The following is a 15,904-nucleotide window of genomic DNA, read 5'->3' as shown; positions in this document are numbered from 1 at the left end:
TCCTCATCACTGAGGCCTGGAGCCCTCCTTTGTCCCAGGGCAGAGGGGAAGGAGCAGGATGCAGCAAACAGCACTCCTGAGCTCCATAAACCTCAGAGCCTCAGGCAGGGGAGCTGCTCTGCCAAAGTGCCCCAGTGCAGCTGCTTGCAGCTCTGCCCAGCCTGGGGGAGCTGGCCCTGGTGCCACCTGAGGACAGTTATTTCTGTCCTGGGGCTGCTGCTCGTGTTGCTCTGGGACGGCTCTTCACATGGCCAGGACGAGCCCTGTGAGGAACAAGCACCTCAATTTCTGTTTGCACAGTGAGTAAATGGCATGGGGAAATGACAGGGAGGCCGTGCTGGTGCTGCAGAGCAAGAACAACTGATCAGGGCTGATTTGGCCAATGCTGGAACCAGCTTGGCTTTAGCCAGACCTGCAGCAGTTCTCTCAGTTCAGTGCATTTGTTCTTCACCCACTGACAAACACTGACTTGTTTGTATCATGCAATTCAGTTCAACTCAATTGTAACACAGAGCAGTGTAAGACAACCAAATGCCTGTGTTTGTTTCTGCACTTTAGCAGTTGACCAGGAGAGTTTTGTTTTCTATCCTGTAGTATTTACTTCCTCCCTCAGTTTGAGGAAAAAACAGCTCATAGAAATAGCCAACAAATCCCCTTCCCTTAGTCCTTCATATTCTACCAGAAATAGCCATCAAATTGCCTAGGAAATACAAATAAAATTTTTAAAATATTTTAATTTTCTGTCCTCAGACTAATACCTATCACTCCCTAAGAAGAGGTGGAATGCCAGTAACCATATCAGCTTTCAGAGAAGAGATGCAGGTGTTTTATCATTACTAAGAAATCAGTTTGAGTTGATTCCTGCCTTCTGTGTGGAAAAACCACGAGAGGGGGCTGGATCACATGTGTTGTCTGTGTATTGCACTCCTTGTGTGTCCCTGTGAGAACAGGCTTTTAGATTTCAATTTGCACAAGTCCTCATCTGTGATGAAGCAGCTTTTCTCCCCTTTGCAGATATTGGTCACCACAGCTACAATTACACTGCACAACTCTCTGGGATGTGATTTCAGTAAGGCTGGTCTCAGGTAACCTGAGAGCAACTCAGAGTGCAAATGTCCTGTTGTGAACCTGTGCACTCAGTCAGATAAGAACCTTTGGTACTTAATGGAAAAGCCAAGGACATAATTCACAGAATGCAGTTGAAGAAGCTCTCAACTTCTTGAGAAGGTGAGGGAGGGATATGTTTAAAAAATTTTAGGCAGTCTTTGGTTGGAGAGAAAATGGCCTCTTCATCTTGACTGTGGATTTGCTCTGAAAGGCAGAGTTGCAGTCAGAAGTGATATGGAAGAGTGTATAGAAGGTGGTAAATCTCCCATAGATCCTCCTGTGGATCTCCCATGGTGCCCACAGAGCAATGGCACACCCCAGAGAGTCCCTCTGCAAACCTACAGGGTATTCACACCGAGCATCACAGGATCAATAAGCAAAATAATTTAATATTCCATTTACATTTGAAGTCATTCTTAACAAGTTAAAAACAAAAAAATTAGTGATAAGATCTTCAGAAACCTGTGGCCACCTGATGTGGAAGGACAGCTTGAGATCTGAACTGCTGATTGGTGAAACTGCTACACTGCTGCTACAGCCACTCAGTCATCAAGGGGAGACTGAGATTTTGTTACCTGCCATTTAACATCTCTCCCTTCCCCAAATGCCCCTGCACACCTTGAAGAACCCTTTCCAAATCCCACCAATACCCTGCCCCCTTCCCCCTGATAAATTCAAACCCAGACATTATCTTTCCTTCACAACACAGAGTTTAAGTTAGGTCACATTAAAAATGTGCATTTTAAATAGAATGATCTGGGACAACCATTTGATTTTCAGATCCTTTTTATTTTATTCTTCTGCCATAAAATGTGCCAAGAGGCTTAGAGCAGCACACCTTCAGAGTGCTGTTGCCTCATATACCTTCCTCACCCAGCATGTGATACATCTCCTGCAGTTGGGAAACACTCTGTCTAACACTGCCTACACTAACCAGGCTCTGGCACTGTTTATATAATTTGAATGCAAATAATTATTTTTCTTATCAGCTTCCTCGCCCACCTGACAACATCCAAAGTGTAAAGGCCTTGCACACAGGATCCCACCCAGCTGGCCTGAGCTGCTTCTGACACTCACTCTTCCACCTGCCCTCTGGGCTCCTTTGTTTTAACACACTCCAATTACTACAGAGAAATGATTTACCACCTTACACAGCTGTGCTTGCCTTTATGTTTGGCAGCAGAGGACTTAAACAGGTAGTACATGGCCCTTAAATGGCTTTTGGCAAGGAAAGATCTGGTTTCAATTTAAAAACTGACTCAGAATTTGTAACAAGGTAGGTGCTGTTTGACTCATTTTGACTTTTTAATTTAGGTTCTGCAGTTTCCTTGATTTGCAGAGTTCAGGCAGTTGGATTATGGCTCTACAAACATCTTGTCTGTGTCAGGAGTGGGAGCAGCAGCTGCCACCAGGTGTTAGACTGAGCACAGGTCCACAGTGGTGCAGGGCTGGTGGATCAAGGGGACTGTGCTGTTGTCTGGGAAACAGTCTCTGGAACTGAGAATGTGACAGATCCCAGCCAATAATGTTTGCTCTTGCAAGCATCACAAATGTGCATGTGATCAAGTAGGCAGATGATAATCACATGTTATCACCCACAACTCATGAGCAAGCACAGTAACAGCACAATTAAAGACAAAACCACAAATTCTAAAGTACTTTGAAAATGCTGATGATTTTGTGTTGTTTGGAGATAATTATGTTTCTCTCCCAGTGATTCTTGTGTAATTCACAAGATGATAACAGTTCTTATAAAATCACTGTGGTCTCAAACATTTGTTGGGTGCATCTTTCAGTGCAAAGCCTGAAGGATCAGTGAGGACAGGTCGTGGTCAGAATTATGTGTTAAATCACAAACATAACTCACAGTCTTCAGACTTTGCTCCCTTGTCCAACATTTCTGTCAAACTCTTTGTTTCAGAAATCTTGTGCTCCATCAGCTATCTTTGGACATGGTTTAAAGAAATCACAACCTGGAAATAAAAGTTGTGACTTTGTCATACACAAAGTACCACATGGAAGTGGCCACTTAGTCATCAGTGCTGACATCTTAACTGTCACCAAGACAATGATCAAATCAATAATAAACCAAACAGCCTTGAGGCATGTAGGCTTCACCAGGCTGACCACACAGCTCTGGTGAAGGCAAGCCATTAAATTGTTTTTCTTGTAAGTTTTGTGGGCCAGAGAACAGGTGGATCCTGGATTTAAGAGTATTTCTGCTGTCCTTAGTGCTGGGATTGTATTTGTTACTGCTTTGCAGGGAGGGGATCCAGTCTCAGGAACTGAGAACACAAAACCTCCTCTCTGGGACTGCAGTCCTCAGATCTTTACGAGGAGCAGCAACTTAAGGCTCAGTCCCAGCCTCTCATCTGGGCCTGACAGTGGGAGTTCCCAGCCCCAAACTGACAAGAAATGTTTGGACAGGCCTGACGACTCACAGGGAAACAGCAAGCATGGAAGTCAAAAACTGCACCTGAAATGATCCTTGTCCTTCTGGGGATGAGGTGCTTTGACAGTTTTAAATTTTTAATATCTTATCTGGATACTGGTGGTTTCCTGTTTGTAGCTTCACTGAAAATACTTCTCTCTTCCAAACAGCCTTCTGAGTGGTTCTCATGAGTTCATTTCATCCAACCTAAGGGATAAACTATAAAATGAAAATAAATAAAACATATTAATCAAATAGGAGAGTTTATGATGGAAACATAGTGCAAGGATCTTCCATGCAAATAAAGTAACAGAATACTCTTCATGCACAGTTGGGACAAAAGTATTTTCTTTCATGGTATGCTCTAATAACATATTAAACTGCAAAGTAAGCAGACTCCACAAAATCTCCACTAATGTAAAAGCCATAAATTCCATTTAGAAAAAATCAAAATCAAAGGCCATGAGATGATGTGATCAAACCTCTGAGAGTCCAGCTTGATAAAGTGCTTGAATCTGCATTTCCTGTAGCCACTGTCTGACACCCCAGGCCATGGGGGCTTTTTTATGTACTTAGCTGTGAAATATTACAACACTTAAAGAAAAGTGAGAGGAATATGTGGGAATACTTATAATCTTGGAAATCCTGCAAGAGAACTCCACTCCATTCTGTCCTGATCCAAAGCCAAACACATTTAACAGGCCTGCACAAACCTGCTACACACAGACCAAGAAGATTTGAGTCAAACATATGCAACAACTTGAAGAGGGTCTAAGAATTTAGTAAATATTACAAGAACATCTGAGCTGTTAAAAATCCATTTGCAGAGCAGCCCTGGGTGTGTTGCACTTGTGAAGGACTGCAAGTAAAATCCTCACAGCCTGGACTCAGCCCTCAGACTCTTCTAGGCTTTCCACCACCCCCATTATTGTTAATTATCACAGCTTCATTAGTGATGATTAATTAGATTAATTTCTCCTTTGGGAGAAAACAGCTTTTTCACCATTGCACTGCCTAGACTTAATGTGCTGCTGAACGAAGCTGTCTGCAACTTAGTGTTTCAGCAATAATTAGAGGAATGAGCCACGTGTATAAATAAAAAAGGAAAAAGTTAAATTCCATGCACTGAGAATCATCAAATTTATCCCAGTATGATTAAGTCAGCTTGGATTAATCTGTCTCCTGAGGATGTATATATGTTCTCTGTTACGGAGTCCAAAATGTTAACAGACAGCTACAAACTGAAGTTAAAAATATTTTTAAAGGAATAAGTAGTTTTAGCATTGACTACTCTTCTCACAAAACCATTTAAAATGCAATTTTTCATATCTAGATCTTGCATAGTGTACATTAAAGCACTTTCTACCTAGCTGCCTCAATTAATTTTTTTCTCTAAATTGAGTCATTTAGGAACCACTTCCAACTTTCTCCATATATATCAGTTCACGTGCACTGATCCAATAGGATATCCAGCAGGTTCATGATTAATAAGATGGCAAAAATGGAGTTTAGGCTTCTTAGTGTCAATTTTTGGTTTTCGTGCTCAGAAATAAGAGGAATTCTTATATACACTTTCTAGTGATAAAAAATTTGGAGTATCCAGGAGCTCTCTGAAACACAAAATACTGTAAAGCAGTAATTATTAAAAATAAAGGTCTTTAAAAGGCAAGATGAAGAGCACAGCTCTTCTTTTTAATCCAGATGTGCATTCTATGTGTCTTCAAAGCCAGGAGCTCCGAAATGTGCAGTGGGATGAGTAGCATAGGAACAGGAGAAACAAACACTGACCAGCTGGACACTCCTGAGCAGAAGGACTCACACAGGGGTGGGTGCTGCCAGGTCCATCAGTGAGGGGGGCAGCAGGCAAGGAGACTTCTAAGGAAAATGGTGATATTAATAAAAAGCCTCTACAAAGCTTCATTAATCACAAAACTAGGAGACAACCCAGTACCAGCAACAATTAAAACTTATTTAATTTGCTTATTCCAAACTGAATGTTTGTTCCCTTTGTAAATGTGTGTTTCAGAGTGTCACATATCATAATCCTTGCTGATAAAAGAGGCTGTAAATATTTGAAAGGAAAAAAAAAATAGATGATTATGATGATGATATTGCTGAGGTATCACTGCATCCCTCTCAAGAGGGGGAAAGACATGGGTTTCAAAACTGACACATTTCTGAGTAGATTTTGTTTTCCTGCTTTCCTGAAGTTCAGTGGAGGTGTTTGAATTATGCTTACAAATTCATTATGTTTAGGGGATTTCTTTATACATTATGAATTTTAATCAGAGATATTCAGATATTCAGTGTTAGGAAATGTTCCCTTTACAAGCCATAATAACCATCATTTGGTGTAGGAATAAAGAGATAGGATATAACCTTGTTAGGATGGTTTGGGTTGGAAAGGACCTTCTTGGTGTGGATGATTTTCATTAAAGAAAAAAAAAGATAAAGATAAAAAGTGTGAATTTACAGTCTTAAGTTGCAGTAACTACATTAAAAAAATCAATGTAATTAGTCAGGAAGCTCTTTACAGTTGACTATTAGCCCCAACAGCACCTTTTAGTTGTTTTGTTTTAGTACTCCTGATTCTTTTGTGGTTTTATTCAAGAAAATACAAAATACTCATGCCCACAGAACTCTAGTGAAATATGTAAGTAGTAGTATCTCAGATGTTACAAATATGAAAATGTTGAGGAGATTTTCTAGGATCAGCCAAGGACTCAATTCCCAGGAAAAAATTAGTGGGAGTTGAGCTTCCAACTCACATGTTATGTCTTTTCTGAAATCTGCCTTGGATGGTTTTCCTGAGACAAAGAACTGTTCACCTGGAATTAAAATGTGAGAATTCCCAGTTCAGTCGTGTGAGCCACATTTTCTCCCTGTACCTTCTTATCTTCTGGACTTCATTTCCATGCTGGCACACAGGATGGGTGTGTGAAGGAGCCCTTGCACAGAACATGACATAAAAATTTGCTTTCCTGAGGTAGTTTTGTTAATGATTGTTGGGGAGGACAGACCCATCTTTTCCCCGAACCTTTGCTGATGGTAGGAATTAGCAAAGGTTGGTAATTATTGAAAGGGCAAGGTAATTCTAATGTGTATGTTTTTTCCATTGCTATATTTTTCATGTGGAGAAGCCTTGAGGATTTTATTAAATTGCCATGTACATCAGGGACTTAGTTTTATTAAAATGAATTCTGAAAGGATAATTTAGCAATGGATCTTTACAAACACAATCTCTGAAATACAGACATGAGTTGAGCTGTTCAGAGGACTGTTTCCATAACAGCACACAGCTACAGCAGCTCCTCAGAGACACAGGATACTGTTTCTATGGAAATAGAATGTCTGAGCTGCAGGATGCACAGAAATCCATTATGAAAAACAGGAACTAATATTTTAGATTAAAGGGACTTCCTTGTTCACACTTATTTGTGTTTAGCCACTTGTCACCTTTTTGCCATGCCTAGATTTTAGGCTGGTGACTTTTTTGAGCTTGTTTTTCTAAAACAAGAGGTGGCATCTGGACATTCTATCTGTCCACCTCTTACAACTTTTTAAACTGTTGGTTAATTTGATTCCAGTTCCAGTGTGTGTCTGGCTGGGGCTCAGCACAAGGAGTGGTGACACAGCTGATGGGACATCCATGCAGGGAATTCAGCTGCTTTCTGTCCTCAGCTGAGGGCAGGAGGGGCAGGAAAGAAAGGGCAGAGGTACAGGATATGCACTTATGGTGCTTTGTGAGCACCTCAGATAGGCAATGGTAACAAATAAATGGAAAGTGCTAGAAGGCAGCAGAGGAACAATTTCAGGGCAGTGGCAATAGAGCCACAGACAGTGCAGGAGTGTCACTTTTTGTTTCAAAACATGAATTATGTCCCTTCTAAGTAATACCAGTTGTTAACATTGCTGGTACTCTCAATTTTTCATGCTTTTCCCATGTTCCTGCATCCTGGGTTGCCTAGATCCTTGGCTGTAAAAATTCTTCCCTGGGGTCAAATCACAAAGGATCTGTAATGTGCTAATACTGAGCAGATTCACAAGAGAACCTGTGCACTCCTCTGCAGGAGACCATCAGAAATTGAAAGTAATCCAAGTAAAGAGCATTACTATCACTATTTTCAGTAATCTCAGAGCACCACGTATGCAGCCTGAGTCTGGCTGCAGTGAATGTTTGGCTGCTGAAGACTTTTCTGAGCATGTACCCAGGATTTCAGGACAAGGAGATAACATGTTAATAGCTGAAAAACTGCTGATACAATTTCGGTGTCTGCTTTTGAAAATCGGAGCCATTAATGGTGTCAATAAATTTGAAAAAGTCATAGTAATCCAATTACTGCTATTTTAAAACACTAAGGTTCCTTTGTAGCTATGGAAACAAAAATGCAGACATTAATGAGCAAGGCGAAAAAACCCTGGTGTTTCCTTGACGACAGATAAAAGCAAAGCTCCATGAGACCCGAAGGAGAGAGGAACAGAAATACCTCTCACCATGACAGACAGCTGAAATCCAAGTCCAGTGCAACAATAAACTTCTCTCTGCCAGGAGTGCTCCTTCACAGGACCATTCCCTGCCTTTACCCTGCAGTTATCCTTGCATGAGGCGCTCAGGGTAAGAACTGCAGCCTTAAAGCACGTGGTGAGAGCTGGAGCCCTCCCGGGGCACTCCTGGGGCAGGTGAGTGTTGTGTGGAACCTGAAGAGCTCCTCAGCCCCAGGGGAGAGGCAAAGTGCCAGATCTGAGCCTGCCCTGGTGCTTTGCAGTGTGGATGTGGCTCACGTGCTCCACATGAGCTCGGTGTGGGCACAGGGGACACCACCGTGGCACCCCCAGGGGATGGAGAGCTCCCATTCCCTGCAGTGCACCCTAAATTCAGTGTTCGTATATACATTTATATATAGCACCTCTTCTACCAGTGAAAATCTGTACAACTGTTAGATAAAAGTATGACACAGATATAAGCAGTGTGCAACTGCAACTTAATGGTTGTCACTTGAAATTTAGCTGGCAGCTCTCACAAAATTCACGAAATATTGTTTTACAGAGGAACTCAACCTTGTTCAAAGACAACCTAAGAGTGGAATTGAGACAGAGCTAAAAGACAAGACATCAGTCAGGTTACAGGGCTATTTTTCAGTGGATAGCATAGAGCATAATAGAATATTGATTTGTAAAATGATTAATAAAATAATAAACAGAAGAGTTAATTGGCAAGTTTCTCCCAGGCGTTTTGGAAGAGCTGAACTTTCAAAAAAGGCTTCATTTTAACTCTATCTATCTTATTGTTTAAGTGAAGATCCCTTCATAATGGGAAGGACAGTGTACCACTTGGTTCAAAATCCTAAATTTTGGGGTGTCAATAGCAATAAAGAGCTAGATACTGAGCTATAGGAGTGTAGGGTTTCCTTGACAACATGTTGGGAAAAGACACAACTACATAAAAACTTATGGGGAGATAAAAAGAAATACAGAATTGAGTAGTCTGAATGGTGTGGACCATGGGTTTACTGGTGACTGGTGCTGGCCTGGGGTCACAGTGATGGGAATGCTCTGCTTCTCTATTTCTAGTTACTGATGCTTCCTTTTATGGGTTTTGACACTGATCTGAGCTGGTTCAAGTGATCAATGACCCTGTCAAATTCTATTTTCTTTTTCTGTAAAACACATTAAACTCAGTGTACTTGGTGGGCTTTAGAACGTTTCTGACTACTGTCAGTCGTTCTGAGTTATCTGTTTTATATCAGTTTTTCTGTGACAAATAAGAAACAGATGGAAAAATGACTACATCTGTAGTTTGTGCATGTACAAACCACTGAACCTTCCTGCCTTTTCGAGTTGGAGCAACTGTTTCTCTGAAAGCTACATTGCTTCTAAGTGTGTCATAATGGAAATTATTCATGTTTGTGATGTGATACGCCTGAAAAAACTACAGCTCATTAATCCTGGAGCCTATAGGACCTGGAAAGACTCTTCTTATTCCTCCTGCACATCACCTCTTTTGTGGCAGAGGCACCATAATATCCTCCACTTTTTAACCTTTCAGCTGTCAGCAAAAGGAAGATTTGGGCAAGGAGGAGGAAATGGAGCTCTTCATTCCCACCCCATCACCTGATACTTCAGGAGCAAAGCTGGATTCATCTGCTTTTTCTCTCTGATGTCCAAGATTTTTCTTGGATTTTAGGCTATCCTTGTAAATTAGTCCATAAAACAACCCTTCAGCATACCTGCTTGTGGTGAATTAATACTAAAAACCCAAACCAAATAAAGCCCCAAATCAAACTGTGTGATGATTCAGAATTTAGAGCCTTACCTAACACACACTGAAACTACATTTGGAAAAAAGGTCTATGGGATTTTAATGGAAGATGGTTTGAGGCTGGACTTTTTCCTTTTCTTTCTTTTTCCTTTCTCCTTTGGGTGAGTGTCCATCCCTGCTGTTGGGCTGTGGAAAGAACCCAAGTACTTTAAAGGAAAAATTCAATTCTTAGTGAAACTGAGGTTGTGTCTGCAACCAGCTGAACCTTTTCAGCTTTGTGGCTGCCTTAGCATTTTCTCAGCAGCCTTGAGTCTTTTTCCTATGGGATCCATTACTTTTGCCTTCTCTTTTCATTTTTCTTGAACTGACTTTTGTTGGCAAGGAGACCCATGTTTGCTTCTAATGAAGCTTTGTATCTCCCTTTTGCTGTTCAAGCACATTTTTGTCTTTAAATTTTTTCTCCTGGTATGGCCTGACCAGTTTGTGAGGGTTATACTCCTCTTTGGGTGGTAGCTCTTGCTGGCTCAACAAACAGCAAAAACTGCCAGATGAATCTTAGTAGTTGTTATGTGATGTTGATAGGAGGGTGGTAGTTGGCTGTCCAGTTTAAAAGAATGTGGTTTTTGGAATATTTTTCTATATTCAATTTTTTCCCCCCAGATTTTTAATAGTTACTTTAAAATATTCTGCCAATTCACAAAGCTGTGATCTTTGGGGAAAAAAACCAATCATCTTAAGTACCATGCTGGAGATGGTCAAATGAAAGGTGTGTAGGCAACCATGATTTCTGTACATTCAAACTTAAGTGTTCATGTCTATAAAAGAAATATTGCTATTTGTGATAACCAATATCCATATTACACAATGGTTCTTCATGGGGATTAGTCCTCAGAGGAGGATTGGGTGCATTTACACATTCCAGGTGCTACTTCACCTGCAGCACAGTCACCAACACCATGGAGAAATGGTGACTTGGAAATACAGCAGCTACAAGGTCATGAAATAGATGTTCATGTCATATTGAGACAAAAATGAGCCACACATACACCTCTGAGAGTTACTGCTGCAGGATGTGTATTTGGTTACTACACTTTTCAAACTGAGTCAAGAAAATAGTAAATAAATTTTTAAAAAAATATGAATGATAATAAAAGATTGAGCTGATACTACTCATTAATAATGCATGATGTTTAACTGGGCCAAAAGGGTCTTCACTGAGCAAACAGAACAAAAAGATTAAGAGTTTAGAGAAAGAGTAATAGAAAAGAATTGTGGGTATTTTCTTTTACTTCTATCCATACACACAAAAAAGAAAAAAAAAAAAAAAAAAAGTTTACAATGCCAGGTAAACGACCAGTTTTACCAAATTGATTTAAGCAATGTCAGCTTGCAGACTACATCAGGTTGTGCAATGGCACTGGGTCTGCATGAATGGAACCCTACTGGCAGGCAGATTTCTTGTCTCTCCAGACATTCACTTTTCTGTATCAGCTGAGCACACAGATATTTCTCCAGCAAATTTTTCCTGGAGCTGACCTCAGCTGCTAGTGTATACATGGAAAAAAAAATTTAAGTTTCTCCTGTGGCCAGTAGCCAGACCCCACTTAGTGCCAAGTCAGGCTGTACTGCTGTGTAATAATGGCAATATCTGAGGGTTTTACCACACAGACACAGAACTGAGGACTGTTTTTCATCCATTGTTGGGTGATTCACTGTTTAACTCCTTTATCAGTCTTTGTCAAAGTCTGGGATCAGCAGTCTGAAGCCCTCCAGTCCAGTCCTGCTGGCTTTACTGACACTGAGTTGTGCTGGTTTGACATTCAGCTCTGGCTCCTCAGCCTGGGTGAGGAGGAGAATGACTGCCAGGGGTACCCTGCTGAGAACAGCCACGGGGGCACCACCCAGAGCCTCCCCTCTTTCCCTCCCCTGTCCCTGTGCATGCAGCTGCTCTGCTTTTCATTGTCAGCACGACACCAAAGAAATGCTGCTTGATTTGGGGCTCATCTGCATGTGTGAGAAGATGGACACCTAAACCCCTGCACCCTGGGGGTGCCTTCTGCCCAAGCACAAGATTTTTACCCTGGCTCTTTCTTTTCAACATGCTTGAAGATATACATTTATCAAGTGTCAGTCCCTTACTATCAGGGAGCAGCCAAGTCATAAAGATTCCTTGAAGTTTTCAAGTTCCCTTCTAAAACTGTTTTGTCTGTCTTTCGCTTTTTGTGGTAAAAATATGTTTGAGGAGTGTTCTTGCTTTTCTGACAAAACCTTCCACCTGTCCCTCCCAACAGCAGTGTGTTCATAACTGTTTTAGTCCCTGTCACTTGTGTCAGCACTTTTATATCAGCTGAAATCCCATTTTCCTCTCATTCCCCATGATGTGGCAGGGAACAGCCCCTTTGTCTCACTCCTGTTGGTCTCCAGTAGTTACAACAAATATTCAAGTCTGTTTTCTGCCCAATTTAGATCAGTAAACCTGAGGTGTTGCTGGACTGCTGAGCAAAAGTGGGCTGTCAGCATGTCCTGGTTTTTTGGCTGTGTTTTGTGGAATTTTCAAGGAGTAATCCTGGGCTCAGATGTCCTGCCTGGCCAGTTGTGGAGTGGCTGCTCTGTCTATTGTACTGTGCTAGTGATGCTACCAAGATTTAGGCACCTATTTAGCACGTCCTAAAGCACAAATATAGGTGTCCTCTGAAGACTTTCACTGGGGAAATCTGGATACCCTTCAGGAATCCAAGCTCTTGTAGATTAATTTAAAAATAGCAGCAAAAATTTATAAGAAAATATTCATACTATCTAAAATATAAAACCTTCCTAAATACTCAATTTACCTTTTTTTCCTTTAGAGGCTGAGGAAGAAACTTGACTAGATTAAATCTGCTAAGTTAAAACAAAGCAACAAAAAACCCTTAGAAAAAGATAAAAAGGAGAAAAGTCATAATTTTTCATTTGTGCCTGATGGGGTTGTGTGTTTTGGTGTGTTTTTTTTTTTTTTTAACTGTTTGCAAATCTTCAGTGTAATGGTTTGAAACCCAGTCGTGTCATTTCTTTACGCCCACACACAGAGCTGCAGTAGTGCAGACACTGTAGCAGGCAAACCATATTCCCAGCATCGGCCATTAAAACTCTTCCTACACCAGCGTGGGCTGCCTGCACCCCCTGCTCTCTCTGCACACACCCCACCACCCACCCTTCACTGTTCAAATGCTTAAAAAAAAAGGAGAAGAGAAAGACACTGAAAAAAGAAAACAGGATGCTTCTTTTGTTTCAACGCTATTCCAGGGACCTGAACCTCTCCACCTGCCTGTGAATTGGCCACCTAAAGGTTAGCAAGTGTTTTGTTGTCATTTTCTATGGGCAGAGAGAGAATTCAGTTCTAGATGGCAAGACAGAAATTTTAAAGTTACATTTTTTTTTTTAATTGTGATGGTTCTTTCACTTAGCAACGAGAAAGATTTTTTTCATGAAACACAAAGCATTTCAGTTCTGGCCCCACTTCAGCTTTTCAGAGGGCTTTAATCGGTATTTTTTCATCATTTAGTCCAACCTTCTAAACTTTAAAAGATGGATTAGGGTTATTATTTTTCTGTTAGAGCAACCTGTTGATTGCAGTCTGCTGGCTGAAGGTTGTTAACTCTTTCCTAACATGGGAAATGCACAGGAGCAAATTTGATGAAAGGATAAAAGAATAATTGAAATCCTTTGAGGTTTTTAAGCACTAAAAATCCTATTTTTTCCTCATTGTCAAGCCACCAAGCATGTTACAAAACCAACAGATATGTTAGGTATGTTTCTTTTTAGAAATAGTGATGTGAATCTAAACTAGAGACATATAATAAACTAGAAAGCATTTCTTATAGCTGGAGCTGAGAAAAGTAGCAGTGTAAGAAGTAGAAAAGGAAATATTCTCGATACAAATTGCATGAAGAGGTCAAAAAGGCCAATACAGTGTTTACTTACACATTAAAATGTATTTTAGGTAGCAATATTTTTACTGATTTAAGCCTTTGGAATGTTTTCATTTATGGATATTCAAGAAAACGAACATAGGAAAAGATAGAAAACTGTATAATAATGATAAAACCAGTTGCTGCTATTCTGGAACAAAGGGAAGGTAAAGCAGATCCCATTCTCCCTAAAAGATTTTAATACTGTATTCTGGCACAATATTTACAGAAATAATTGTTTTTAAAAGCCCAACTTAACCAGCTTTGCTGATATTATACTACTGTAGAAGTAAGTGTCAAAAATATTTGTCCTTAGGATAAGGTACAAGAATTTCTAAGTTCCCCCAGCAGGTTTTCCAGTGGCTTTGTACTTTAATAACACACTAAGAAGGGCAGAACTTCAGAACAATGACATGTACCAGGCAGCAAGATTTCCCAAAGTCAGAAATTGAGATGTGACCATGGAAAGACTCTAAAGGTTTCAGGAGATGATGGAATGAAACACTTGCAGCCTGATTCTGCAGGGAACTGAGGCTCCCAACTTTGTTCAGGAGGTACCGGCAGCGTGCGGGCTGCGGGTGGAACTGGCAGAGTTGTGAGATCAGACACAGCCCTTAAGAACAAGGGGAAAGGTGAACTCAGTACTTCTGTTATGAGACATTTCAAGATAGGAAGTCAAACTGAGAAAAGAGCAAAGGCAGAAATAGTTTCCAAGTAAAACGAGATTAACAGTAATTTCTGAGCTAACCAGGAAATGTGTCAGTTCCATTTTGCTTGATAAATTGAGAAATAAAAATCTCCAGACCTGAGGTACACTCACACACATTTTGCATCCATCACAGAAAGAGTGTTTAAAGTACCTGCACAAAGTTTATTTCAGACCCTGTGGTTCTCAGTGACTTTTTGATGCTAAGATTGAAGTAGAAGTTTTGTGTGGTCTATCAAGGGAGTTGTGCCGGCTGTCAGTGTTGCATGAGCAAATGGAAATGATAATCCCACTGTCTGCATCTTCCTCTGGCAGTAAGATACTGTGTGCTGCTCTCAGCATCACTGCCCTCACAGGAAAAATGAATAATTAGCAATCCTGGAAGAGACTTTCTTTTCATTTAACTTTGCAAAGTTCTTTAAAACGTGTAGTTGCAGGATCTTTGGAATCAATTTCCTCACCAGCACGGGAGGAATGTTTATTGCTGCTTTCACTTGCTCTCACCCCTGACAAAACTCTGTAGGTGTCTTTGAAGGATGCAGGGTTTTAAACACCTGGGGTGGGACCTTTTCCACTTGGGACTCAGAAATGTGTACAAATGGTGTGTGGGTTTAACTCCTCAGATCCTGGTGGGGACATGAACTGGGAGAGGAGTGCAGCCCCAGACCTCCCTCCTGTGCAGCACCTGGCAGCAGGCTCAGCTTTGTGCATAGTTTAAATTTACACTTTGCTGTCTATTGAGGCAACTGAAGTTAGCTGAGTTTCTCTGAGCAGGACAGTATTTTGAACTTAAAGGAATATAAATAATCTTGCTTAGAGATTACAGCTGAGGAAGCAACACATAAGTAGATTGATTAGAAAGAGAAAACAAAAATCACTTAATTTCAAACAGAGCTAATGCAGTCTAATACTGGTGCTCTGTATTTTGTTACTTCTAGCCATTGCAGCAGCCTGTTCATCCACATAAATGGGAAGAATCACAGGATGCTGTGAAGAACCCTGATTCCAGAGTCACTTATTCAAGATTTAGAGATTTTAGATCAACTTTCAAAAGGTTCTGCTAAGCCCTGAAACCTCTGTGATAGTGGCAAATATCCAGACAGCCACTTGCTTTTGTTGTAACTTGCTTTAATTAATTATTGCCTCCTTAAGCCTCTCAGGGTAAACAGTTTGCAGTCTTAGCATTTGGAATTTGATACTGAGTGATGTAAATAATGAATTTTAAATGCTTATACATGTTTTCAATTTGTTACTAGATCCAGCATACTGCTGCAATTATTAGTACTGTTTAAATTAAGTGTCCCTTTTAAGTAAATTCACCTTAACTTAATAATAGTTAGTCTCAAAGTGGAATAAAATATAATGGGCTCCAGAAATGTGATCAAACTGAAGACAAACTAATTTTGACTGGTTATATAAAATGCCCATAATCATCTGTTTGTATGATTTGATTC

General features: G+C 40.5%; 1 long non-coding RNA gene across 1 annotated transcript; it reads left to right on the top strand.

Moving 5' to 3' along the window:
- Positions 1-236: 236 nt before the first annotated feature.
- On the top strand, positions 237-9,802 carry LOC121359497. Its single transcript, XR_005956050.1, has 3 exons — positions 237-299; positions 751-822; positions 9,585-9,802. It is a non-coding gene; the product is annotated as an uncharacterized LOC121359497 (long non-coding RNA).
- The last annotated feature ends 6,102 nt before the right edge of the window (positions 9,803-15,904 follow it).

Source organism: Pyrgilauda ruficollis, unplaced genomic scaffold (genome assembly GCF_017590135.1).
Source record: "Pyrgilauda ruficollis isolate IOZ18807 unplaced genomic scaffold, ASM1759013v1 scaffold45, whole genome shotgun sequence".
Taxonomy (NCBI): domain Eukaryota; kingdom Metazoa; phylum Chordata; class Aves; order Passeriformes; family Passeridae; genus Pyrgilauda; species Pyrgilauda ruficollis.
This window is presented reverse-complemented; position numbering and strand designations above follow the sequence as displayed.